Genomic DNA, 13,272 nt, shown 5'->3' on the forward strand with positions numbered 1-13,272 from the left:
ACCGAGAACCAAGTAGTTGAAGGGAAGTAGCTGATCTTGATCTTGGTGGTGTGGGATTTCAGGCTGGACCACACTGGGAGTATTGTGTTCAGTTCCGGTCACCTCATTAAAGGAAGGATCTGGAAGCTGTAGAGAGGAGGCAGAGTAGATTTACCAGGATGTTGCCTGGATTGGAGAACACAAAAGATTCTGCAGATACTGGAAATCCAAAGCAACAAAATGCTGGAGATTCTCAGCAGGTTACATTCTCATCTATGCAAATGGATTGGAGAATATGACTTAGGAGAAAATCTTGAGCGAGATAGGGTTTTTCTCTTTAGAGCAAAGGAGTTGATAGAAGTGTATAAGATGATAAGAGGTATAGATAGGGAGTGGATAGCCAAGGACTTTTTCCCAGACTGGCAATGACTAATACCAGGGGACATAAGGTGATTGGATGAAAATATGGGGGTGGGTGGGATATCAGAGGTAAGTGTTTTAAACAGAGAGTGTATGGTGCATGGAATGAGCTGCCGGGGTGTTGGTAGAGACAGAAGCATTAGGGACATTTAAGAGGCTCTTAGATAGGCACATCAAAGAAAGGAAAATGGATGGCTAGGGGAGAGGGAACGGTTAGATTGATCTTGGCATAGATTAAAGGGTTGGTACAACATTGTGGGCTGAAGGGCCTGTACTGATTTATGTTCTATGTTCTGTACCTCCTGCTCAGTGGAGTCGAGAGGTGATGGCATGGTGCAGATGGTGGGGATTATTGATGATGGATGTTGCCTCCTGTAGATACTAATAATGGTGGTACCGCTGACTATTGATACTGATGTTTCTTTTCAATCTCTCAGTTCTTCTACACCAGAGTCCTGGGCCCAGTTCACCCACTGTAACATCTACAAAGCTGAACAGGAGCGAATGAATTCTAGTAACCTCCATGCTCTGGTTGACAATGTGTTGGAAGAGACTTCCAAAGATCTGCATGAGCAGTACGATAGAGTTAACGCTGTCTTTAACAAGTACTTGGAGGAACTCTTTGATGCTAAGGCCAAGTTACACCATCATCTGAGAAAAGTTATTGTCTCAAGAAGTTGGTTCAGTTTTACTTTTTCACAAATTATTAAATATAGAGGAAGAGATAACCTAACTGTGTGCTCAACTCAATGCAGGTAAATGAAAATGTGAATGACCTTTTTGGCACAGTCTCAAGCAGAAACAACAAATTAAAATAGTTGAATGAAAGGGTTCCATTTTATATAACTGCATAACTATACACTCAGTGGCCACTTCAGTAGGTACCTCCTTTATCTAATAAAGTGACCACTGAGTGTATGTTTGTGGTCTTCTGCTGCTGTAGTCCATGTATTTCAAAGATCGACATGTTGTGCATTCAGAGATACTCTTCTGAACATCATTGTTGTAATGTGTGATTATTTGAGTTAGCGTCACCCTTCTGTCAGCTGGATCCAGTCTGGCCAATCTTCTCTGACCTCTCCTACTTACAAGATGTTTTTCCCACAGAAATGCTATTCACTGGGTGATTTTTGTTTTCCACACCATTCTCTGTAAACTCTGGAGGCTGTTGTGCGTGAACATCCCAGAAGTTTCTGAGATACTCCAATCACCCCATCTGGCACCAACAATCAGTCCATGGTCAAAGTCACATAGATCATATTTCTTCCCATTCTGATGTTTAGTCTGTCCAACAAATGAATATCTTGACCATGTCTGCATGCTTTTATGCACTGTGGTGCTGGCACATGATTAGCTGATTAGTTATTTTCTTTAACATGTGGGTATGCAGTTGTAGCTAATAAAGTGGCCACTGAGTGTAGTTTTGTTGTTATCTGCCATAGAGTTACGGAGTAATACAGCATGGATACAGGTCTTTCAGCCCAACCAGTCCATGCTGACCACAGCCGACCCAGCTGGGTCACAACTTCTTGCATTTGGCCAATGTCCCTATAACTCCCGATAACTCAGGGCTTCTCAGTCCAGGACTATCCTCATAAATGTCCTCTACACTCTTTCCAGCTGAAACATACCTTTTCTACAATAGAGTGACCAAAACTGTGGGCAATACTCCATGTGCAGCCTCACCAATGAATTATGCAACTGCAATACAATATCCCAACGCCCATACTCAATGCCCTGAGTGATTAGGTCACTGATATGTGGAAAGAGTAGGAAAATGGGACTGAAGGGATCACTCTACATGGAGCTAGTTTTGACTTGATGGACCAAATAGCCTGCTTTGTTGATTAACAGTGCTACAAGTTTGGCCTCACCAATGATTTATACAACTGCAACATGATGTCTCAACTCCTATGCAAACAACATTTGAGTTACCTTGTTTATGCCCAGACAGAATATGAGGTGTTGCTCCTCCAGCCTCAGGGAGGTCTCATTGCGACAGCAGAGGAGGCCTAGGACTGGGAATGTGAAATGTGGATTCAAATTGAAATGGGTCAGGAAAATCCTGCCTTTTGTGGCGGATGGAAACCCTGTAGAGTATCCCCCCCTCCAATAGATTTGTGGAGACTGAGGTCAGATAAATGAGTGAATAATTTGTTAAGGTGCACATCGGTACCTTATGTCTTATTGGCCTTGAGCAGATACTCGAACAGATTGCAGCTCAAGAGAGAAACATTGCCAATCTGAAACAGGCCATGAAGGACAAGGAAACCCACTCAAAGTGGCTCAAAATAGACTGTACGAGAGTACCTACAGGCCGAATGTGGAGCTCACCAGGGACCCTGCTCAAATGAAGAAAGTTCCCAGAATGTTTGAGAGATGGCGGAGTGTGAGCTGACACTTCACGTTCAATTCTTTACCATCCCTCTTCTATCAAACATCATTACCTAATGTCTCACCATCCACTCCTTTGATTTTCCAGTTTTTCACAGCCTGATATGTGAAGTCGGGGAAATCTCGGAGTCCATTGCACTCCTTCAGGAGAAACTCAAGGAAGCCCAGGTGTCACTGGAGAACATGGAGAATACGCGGATGACCCTTGAGAAGGAAATCACAATAAAAGCAAACAGTATATTTATTGACAGTGAGAAGTGCCTGAAACACCGAGAATGATACCCAACTGTGGTTAGGTTGGCTGGTTATCAATAAGTAACAGAGAATACTTGCTGTTAGCTATGAATGATTTATCAGATCTTCCATGGATATAGAAACTTGGGTGATTTCACACATATTGGGCACCTGACTAAATAAAAAACACTTTCTCCAAAATCAAGTAAACTAAATGTCTCTACTTCCTGAGGAGACTGAGGTCCTTTAACAGCCAATGCTGAGGATGTTGTACGAGGCTGTGGTGGCCAGTGTTATCATGTTTGCTGTTGTGTGCTGGGGCTGCAGGCTGAGGGTAGCAGACACCAACAGAATCAACAAACTCATTCGTGAGACCAGTGATGGTGTGGAGGTGGAACTGGACTCTCTGACGGTGGTGTCTGAAAAGAGGATGCTGTCCAAGTTGCAAGCCATCTTGGACAATGTCTCCCATCCACTCCATAATGTACTGGTTAGGCACAGGAGTACGTTCAGCCAGAGACTCATTCCACCGAGATGCAACACTGAGCGTCATAGCAAGTCATTCCTGCCTGTGGCCATCAAACTTTACAACTCCTCCCTCGGAGTGTCAGACACCCTGAGCCAATAGGCTGGTCCTGGACTTATTTCCACTTGGAATAATTTACTTATTATTACTTCATTTTTTATGGTTTTATATTGCTATATTTCTATACTATTCTTGGTTGGTGCGACTGTAACAAAACCCAATTTCCCTCGGGATCAATAAAGTATGTTTGATTCTGATTCTGATTCTAATTACAGAATTATCAGGACTTTTAATCCTATATCTAAAACTGAAAGCTTTTTCTATGTTAACACAGCTGGAATGTCAATAAACTTACCAGAAATAAGGAAGATTCAGTACATGTCCAGTACCTTTCAATGCCAGGAAGTACACACTGTTTTACACTAGGCATTAAATGATACTGATGAGTGCCCCTTGCAGTCTTCAGGTTAAGTAGGATTGCATGGGATAATTTGATGATATAATTTGATTCATTTTTTTAAGTTATCCATTGCGTGTAAGTGATACAAAACATAAACTCACACTAGAGCACAGTCATAAATATATTCCTTCTGATTTGTAATGACCAGTGTGTGCAAAAATCTTGTGCAGAGTGGGTATAGATAAGATGTTTCCAGTAGTGGGGGAGTCTAGGATCAAAGGGTGCAGCCTGAGAATAAAAGGGCATCCCGTTAGAACAGAGATGAGGCAAATCTCTTCAACCAGAAGGGGTGGGGAGGTAGTGAATCTGCAAAATTGATTGCCATAGACAGCAGTGGAAGCCAACTCATTGGGTATATTTAAAGTGGAAGTTGATAGAGTATTGATTAGTCAGGGTATCAAAGGTTATGTGAAGAAGGAAGGAGAATGGAGTTGAGATTGAGAACAAGTCAGCCATGATAGAATGGTGGAGCAGACTTGATGGGTCAATTGGCCTAGGTCAGCTCCCATGTCTTATGGTCTTATGGTTTAAACAAGCGGGAGGAGCTCAAAAGGTCAGACAGCACCTGTGGGTGAGGGGGATGGACAGTGATTCAGGTTGAAACCCTCCATTTGTACTGGAAGTATAGAGGGCAGGTGAGAGGGGTGGGGTGGGGCAAGAGCTGCACCTGGATCCACACCTGACTCCAGGTGGGAAGCAGCTGATTGGCAAATGGAATCAGGTGGAGAAGGGAAGGGTGGAATAACGACAGAGCCTGGGAGGTGAGAGGCGGGACGCACTAACCCCTGCCCAGTTGGATACACAGAAGCAGGCATTTCACTGTATGATGCCCGTGCTGACCAGGTTAAAATATACTGAAACATATCACAATAAGTAATCTATTAAAAGTTCATCTGCAGATGTTGAATAATTAATGATTCACATTTGTTGCAGTTAAATTAATTACAAATAACATGTCAACGTTATGGCGGGCACAGGAGTGAAGTGGTGGCAGGGTGGAGATACGCCTCTACCAAAGGAGGTGTATGGTGCTCCACCCCACTGTTAGCCCACAGATCAACCTTGGGCAAAGTGTAGCACCTGCTTAGCCCCCGATCAGGGGCATGTGAAGCCACGGGAGCAGGTGGTGGATGGTCGTATGAGCAACTGGTAAATATCACAAGTCCTGGTTATGTGACCACTGACGCCAGACAAACAAGCTCTTTAGAGTATTGATAATGGCTGGGGTCAACCATCTTGTAAAGACACTGCCCAGAAGAAGGCAATGGCAAACTAGTTCTGTAGAAAAATTAGCCAAATAATATCATGGTCACGTAGGCCATGATCGCGCACGTTGTACGACACGGCACATAATGATGGTGAAGCGAAAAACAATTTCTGAGTGAAAGGCATGAGACTGCAGGTGCCAGTGTAGAGAGAAGAGAGGAGGGTTGAGACAGGGCCAGTTAGGTGATAGGTGGAAACAAACAAGTAAAAACTGGTTCTGCCCACAATGTCCATCCCCAACTCCCAGTTACATAATGCATTATCTTCCCATGCTGAACTGTGTGTCCTTGGCCTCCTCCACTAACAAGATTAAGGTCAGCAGAATCAGAATCAGGTTTATCATCAACGGCATGTGTCATGAAATGTGTTAATTTGCAGCAGCAGTTCAATGCAATACATAACATAGAAAAGAGAAAAAAATAATAAATAAAAAATCAATCACAGTATATGTATATTGAATAGATTACAAACTTGCAAAAAGCAGAAATACTGTATATTATAAAAAGTCAGGTAGTCTCCAAGGTTTCAATGTCCATTTAGGAATTGGATGGCAGAGGGGAAGAAGGTGTTCCTGAATCACTGAAGTGTGTGCCTTCAGGGTTCTGTACCTTCTACTTGGTGGTAACAGTGAGAAAAGGGCACGCCCTGGGTCCTTAATAATGAACGCTGCCTTTCTGAGACATCACATCTTGAAGATGTCCGTGGTACTTTGTAGGCTAGTACCCAAGCTGGAGCTGACTAAATTTACACCCCTCTGCAGCTTCTTTCGGTCCTGTGCAGTAGCCCCTATCCCACCCCCCATAACAGACAGTGATGCAGCTTGTCAGAATCGTCTCCATGGTACATCTATAGAAGTTTTTGAGTGTATTTGTTGGCATACCAAATCTCTTCAAACTTCTAGTGAAGTATAGACACTGTCTTGCCTTCTTTATAACTGCACCAATATGTTGGGAGGTCCTTAGAGATCTTGACACCCAGGAACATCAAACTAGAAAAATAATACTTCGTCTTCTGCCTAAGTAATGGTGCGCAAGTCGACTTTTTCCACTTTCAAGGAACCCTTATCTCCTGTGTCTCTCTTCAATCCCCACCCCACGGCTGCTCTCACTTACTCTCTCCTTTCCTTCCAACTCAGATCTTCTCCTATCATCATTTCCAGATATCTTTCCCGCCATTATTATTGGATAACTCTCCCGCCACCAATATTGAATATCTCTCCCCAACATTACTGGTATCTTTCCCAACACCCTTACCAATATCTCTCCCGCCAACATAAGTGGCTGGTAGGTTGATGGAGAAGATCCTGAGGGTGGGATTTATGAACATTTGGAGAGATATAATATGTTTAGGAGTAGTCAGCTTGGCTTTGTCAAAGTAGGTTGTGCCTTATGAGCCTGATTGAATTTTTTGAGGATGTGACAAAACACATTGATGAAAGTAGAGTAGTAGATGTAGTGTATATGGATTTCAGCAAGGTATTTGATAATGTACCCCATGCAAGGCTTATTGAGAAAGTAAGGAGGCATAAGATCCAAGGGGATGTTGCTCTGTGGATCCAGAACTGGCTTGCCCACAAAAGGCAAAGAGTGGTTGTAGATGCGTCATATTCTGCATGGAGGTCACTGACCAGTGGTGTGCCTGAGATCTGTTCTGGGACACCTACTCTTTGTGATTTTTATAAATGACCTGGATGAGGAAGATGAGGGATGGGTTAGTAAATTTGCTGATGACACACAGGTTGGAGGTGTTGTGGATAGTGTGGAGGGCTGTCAGTGGTTACAGTGGGACATTGATAGGATGCAAAACTGGGCTGAGAAGTGGCAGATGGAGTTCAACCTGGATAAGTGTGAGGTGGTTCATTTTGGTAAGTCGAATATGATGACAGAATGTAGCATTAATGGCAAGACTCTTGGCAGTGTGGAGGATCAGAGGGATCTTGCAGTCCGAGTCCATAGAATGCTCAAAGCAGCTGTGCAGGTTGACTCTGTGGTTAAGAAGGCTTACGGTGTATTGGCCTTCATCAAATGTGGAATTGAATTTAGGAGCCGAGAGGTAATATTGCAGCTATGTAGGACTCTGGCCAGACCCCACTTGGAGTACTGCGCTCAGTTCTGGTCGCCTCACTACAGGAAGGATGTGGAAAACATAGAACGGGTGCAGAGGATATTTATGAGGATGTTGCCTGGTTTGGGGAGCATGCCTGATGAGAATAGATTGAGTGAACTTGGCCTTTTCTCCTTGGAGTGACGGAGGATGAGAGGTGACCTGATAGAGGTGTACAAGATGATGAGAGGCATTGATTGTGTGGGTAGTCAGAGGCTTTTTCCCAGGGCTGAAATGGTTAGCATGAGAGGGCACAGTTTTAAGGTGCTTGGAAGTAGGTACAGAGGAGATGTCAGAGATAAGTTTTTTACACAGAGAGTGGTGAGAGCATGGAATGGGCTGCCAGCGATGGTGGTGGAGGCAGAAACAATAGGGTCTTATAAGAGACTCCTGGACAGGTACATGGAGCTTAGTAAAATAGAGGGCTATGGGTAAACCTAGGTAATTTTATAAAGACATGTTCGGCACAACTTTGTCACCAAAGGGCCTGTATTGTGCTAACAGGAGGAAATCTACAGATGCTGGAAATTCAAGCAACACACACAAAATGCTGGTGGAACGCAGCAGGCCAGGCAGCATGTATAGGAAGAAGCACCTTCGACGTTTCGGGCCGAGACCCTTCGTCAGGACCGTTGCCTGTATTGTGCTGTAGATTTTCTATGTTTCTATAACAAGGTATCTCCTACCACCATTACCGGGTATCTCTCCTGACACCACTTCCACTTTGAGCTGAAATCCCTGGTGTGGGACTTGAACCTTGAATCTTCTGAGTCTGAGATTGCAGCACACCAAGTTATAGCTCAGAGCTGGGGTGCTGAAATTCATCAAGGGTTTGTTTAATGGGAAAAGTATGTCCCTCTTGCCAAATATATTGCTTGATATTAAACACCTCATTGCACCAGATATCATTTATGGTATGTGGATCACTGAATATCATTAGAAAGATTCAAAGAGTGTTTTTTTCTTCATTTTTTGAGAATGACCTGTGAGATGGGGGAGTGGGGGAGGCAGTGCCATGTGACCATCTAAATCATCTGCTCAATTCAGGCATTTACCCATTCATGGTTTGTTCCAATCTCGCGAATGTGTATGGTGATTTGCATTAAGATTCATAAGATACTGTTTATTGCTCCTCTATAATTAAGCCCCATGATAAATGCCACATTCCCCATAAAGAAACATTTTTTTGTGGCGATGATGAAGATAATGAAAAGGAGAAAAAGATGACAAGCCATGGAATGACGTGTTTGCTTCAGCGACGGACTGCACACACGTCCTGGTAACTTGGAAATGAAGTGAAGGCCACACCAGACAAGCTCCAGATTGCTAATGTTTGGCGGAACTTGAAACCTGAACCTTTGTATCAGGATGGTAAAGAAAAGAAAAAGCTCCATTCTGGCCAGGGTCTCCCCCGCACAGGTGGAAGATATCCTAACTTCCCGGGCTTAGTGGGACTCAAGTCATATCTACTCTAGACTGTGAAAGGTGGTTTTCTCACTGCTTGGTCTGGTGGCTGTTAGCGAGAGGCGAACGAGCTGCATCTATAGAGATGCCCAGAGCAAGCTTCTGAAGCCTCGACGTAGACTGGTGTGTGTTCCCCCAACTTACCCTTCCTGAAGTCCACAATAAATTCCTTGGTTTTACCGATGCTGAATGTAAGGTTGTTGTTTTGACACTACTCAACCAGCCGATCTATCTTGCTCCTCTATGCCTCCTTATCATCATCTGAAATTCTGCCAACAATAGTTGTGTCCTCGGCAAATTTATAGATTGCATTTGAGTTGTGCCTAGCCACACAGTAGTTGTAGAGAGAGTAGAGCAGTGGGCTAAGCATGCATCCTTAAGATGCACCACTGTTGATTGTCAGCGAGCAGGAAATGTTATTTCTGATCTGCACAGACTGTGGTCTCCTGGTGAGGAGGTCTAGAATCCAGTTGCAGAGGGAGGTACAGAGGCCCAGGTTTTGGACCTTTTTGATTAGAACTGACGGTACGATTGTGTTAAATGCTGAGCTGTAGACAATAAACAGCAGCCTGACTTCAGTATTAGTATTGTCAAGGCAATGCAAGGCCAAGTGGATAGCCAGTCTGTTTGCATCTGCTGTAGACTGTAGACATATTGTGAGATTGGGAAGACTCACTCGCCCTCAGCAGACTTCAAATCCCCTGGTTCAACCATGGTCTTTGCTTTTGGCATGTATGGTATGTTCTTGAAGGCACACACTCATCCACACAAGACTTGATGAAGTTGGTGATAACTGTGGTGTATTCAATAAGACTTGAAAATGAATCCCTGAATCCACTGATTGAAAGCAGTCCTTTAAGCACTCCCCTGCCTCCCTTGATAATACCTTCGCGGTCCTCACCACTGGTGCTGCGGTCTTTAGTTTCTGCCTATATGCAGCAAGTAGATGTACAGCTGGGGCATCGGACTTTACAAAGTGAGGGCAAGGGATGGTATTGGAGTATAAAAGTTGCATTGTTTGCTGTGTAACCAAAACTATGTAGTCAGCTTTGAACTTGCTATTTGCTATGCATGTATCCAATTTAGTAGGAGAATGAAATCTTAAGAATGTAGAAGACAATGTGTGTTAATGAGAGGCTAGCTAAGATATGTAGATTATATAGTCAGCTTTGAGTTTGCTATTTGCTATGCATGTATCCAATTTAGTAGGGGAATGAAATCTTAAGAATGTAGAAGATAATGGTGTGTTAATGAGAGTTAGCTAAGAGATGTAGATTAGAACATGATTAAGTCAATGGGTAGAAACAATAGTGGCGGATGTACTTGTGATACGCAACTGTAGACCGATTGGATATGCTAATGCAACTAAACCAGGAGATTGCTATAAAAAATGCTATGTACAAGGATCGGTGGGCAATCAGCGACTAGCTCAATGACTGTCTCAGCTTTGATTTGCAAATTAAACTTTAATACTTCTTGAAGAATCTTCTGCATCTCCTGGTCGTTTGTGGGGCGCGAGGAACCACGACAATGGCAGGGTGAGTGCTCTTGATGATGGTGTAACAGTGGTCATATATGTTGGATGCTATGGTCCCACAGGTGATATGTTGGTGGCAGTTGTTCAGAGGCTTCTTCATGCTGGCCTGGTTGAAAATCCCACAAAGATAGTGAAGGCATCAGGTTAGCTGCTGATTATGGAGCTTAGCTTTTCCATTTCAAGCCTGAAGTTGGCCTGAGGTGGAATTTACACCGCTATAAGGATGATGGCGGTGATGCACCATCAATAACTCAGGGGGCGTGTCCAGACAGGTATATGTAGTTCACCACAGGCGGAACACTCTCTTGGCAGATAAAAGGGACCACTTGGACAGCTAGATGTTCCAGATCAGGGCAGCAGTACGGAGACAGAACCGCCATGTCTGTGCGGTTAATCATAAAGTATACTCCATCTTCGCCTTTACAAGGCTGAGCTGTCCTGTCTTTATGGTGAATGGTGAAACCATTGGGCTGCAGTGCTGTATCCGAAATGGCAGGGGATAACTATGTTTCCGTGAAGCAAAGTAGTCCCCAATGTCTGTCCGGTACAGCAATTTTGCTCTGAGGTCTTCAATTTTATTTTCCAGAGACTGTACATCCACTCGCAGGACTGTCGGAGTGGGGGTCAGAAGCCTGTGCATTTCTGTCTCACTTGCAGCCCAGCACACTTCCCTCGCTTCCTATTTCTTAAAGGGGAACTGCAGTTGAGACCTGAGCCTGCAGTCTGGGATCCGTCCATTCTGAGTTTCGATAATTTTCTGAACTGTCTTGAGACGATGTTGCTTTCTGAAGTATGTATGGCTGTGACTGTGGATATCGGCTGTAGTGGTCCTGAGTGGGAATATTTGATGATTCCCATCGGAGCAACACGCAATGAGTCGACCCTTATCAGCGCCATCTGAAAACAGATATACAACCAAACAAAACAATGTTTGGTTTTGAGGGGGACGGATGGAGTTTCCCCAGTCATGGTGTATCTTAATGAGACAGGGAAAGGATGGTAGGGTACAGGAACCATGGTGTACAAAGGCTGTTGAAAATCTAGTCAAGCAAAGAGAAGCTTATGAAAGGTTCAAACAACTAGGTAATAATAGAGATTTAGAAAATTATAAGCTGTGCAGGAAGGAGCTTAAGAATGAAATTAGGAGAGCCAGAAGGGGCCATGAGAAGGCCTTGGCAAGCAGGATTAAGGAAAACCCCAAAGTATATAAAGAGCAAAAGAATAAGATGTGAGAGAATAGGACCAATCAAGTGTGACAGTGGAAAAGTGTGCATGGAACTGGAGGAGGTAGTGGAGGTACTTAATGAATACTTTGCTTCAGTATTCACTATGGAGGACCTTGGCAATTGTAGGGATCATTTTCAGCCGACAGAAAAGCTTCAGCATACAGACATTAAGGAGGATGTGCTGGAGCTTTTGGAGAGCATCAAGTTGGATAAGTTACCGGGTCCAGACGAGACATACTGTGGGAGGCAAGGGGAGATTGCTGAGCCTCTGGCAATGACCTTTGCATCATCAGTGGGGACGGGAGAGGTTCTGGAGGATTGCAGGGTTGCATGTGTTGTTCCCTTATTCAAGAAAAGGAGTAAAATAGCCCAGAGAATTATAGATCAGTGAGTCTTACCTCAGTGGTTGGTAAATTGATGGAGAAGATCCTGAGAGGCAGGATTTATGAACATTTGGAGGCATAATATCATTAGGAATAGTCAGCATGGCTTTGTCAAAGGCAGGTCGTGCTTTACGAGCCAGGTTGAATTTTTTGAAGATGTGACTAAACACGTTGATGAAGGTAGAGCAGTAGATGTAGCGTATATAGATTTCAGCAAGGCATTTGATAAGGTACCCCATGCGAGACTTATTGAGAAAGTAAGGAGGCATGGGATCCAAAGGGACCTTGCTTTGTGGATCCAGAATTGGCTTGCCCACAGAAGGCAAAGAGTGGTTGTAGGCAGGTCATATTCTGCATGGAGGTCGGTGACCAGTGGTGTGCCTCAGGGATCTGTTCTGGGACCCCTTCTCTTCGTGATTTTTAAAAATGATCTGGATGAGAAAGTTGAGGGATGGGTTAGTAAATTTGTTGATGACACAAAGGTTGGGGGTGTTGTGGATAGTGTGGAGGGCTGTCAGAGGTTACAGTGGGACATCAATAAGGATGCAAAACTGGACTGAGAAGTGGCAGATGGAGTTCAACCCAGGTAAGTGTGAGGTGGTTCATTTCGTAGATCAAATATGATGGCAGAATATAGTATTAATGGTAAGACTCTTGGCAGTGTGGAGGATCAGAGGGATCTTGGGGTTTGTGTCCATAGGACACTCAAAGCCACTGCACAGGTTGACTGTTTGGTTAAGAAGGCATACGGTGCATTGGCCTTCATCAACCGTGGGATTGATTTTAAGAGCCGAGAGGTAATGTTGCAGCTATATAGGACCCTGGTCAAACCCCTTTTGGAGTACTGTGCTCAGTTCTTGTTGCCTCACTATAGGAAGGATGTGGAAACTATAGAAAGGGTGCAGAGGAGATTTACAAGGATGTTGCCTGGATTGGGGAGCATGCCTTATGAGAATAGATTGAGTGAACTTGGCCTTTTCTCCTTGGAGTGATGGAGGATGAGAGGTGACCTGATAGAGGTGTATAAACTGATGAGAGGCATTGATTGTATGGATAGTCAGAGGCTTTTTCCCAGGGCTGAAGTTGCTAGTATGAGAGGGCACAGTTTTAAGGTGCTTGTAAGTAGGTACAGAGGAGATGTCAGGGGTAAGTTTTTTACGTACAGAGTGGTGAGTGCGTGGAATGGGCTGCCGGCAGTGGTGGTGGAGGTGGTTCTTTTAAAAGATTCCTGGATAGGTACATGGAGCTTAGAAAAATAGAGGCTATGGGTAACCCTAGGT

The 13,272-nt window shown here is 44.0% G+C and overlaps 1 pseudogene; it reads left to right on the forward strand.

The window, feature by feature from the left end:
- The first annotated feature begins 786 nt into the window (after positions 1-786).
- LOC140736328 (tektin-4-like) lies at positions 787-3,108 on the forward strand (annotated as a pseudogene).
- The last annotated feature ends 10,164 nt before the right edge of the window (positions 3,109-13,272 follow it).

The sequence above is a fragment of the Hemitrygon akajei genome, chromosome 11 (genome assembly GCF_048418815.1).
Source record: "Hemitrygon akajei chromosome 11, sHemAka1.3, whole genome shotgun sequence".
Taxonomy (NCBI): domain Eukaryota; kingdom Metazoa; phylum Chordata; class Chondrichthyes; order Myliobatiformes; family Dasyatidae; genus Hemitrygon; species Hemitrygon akajei.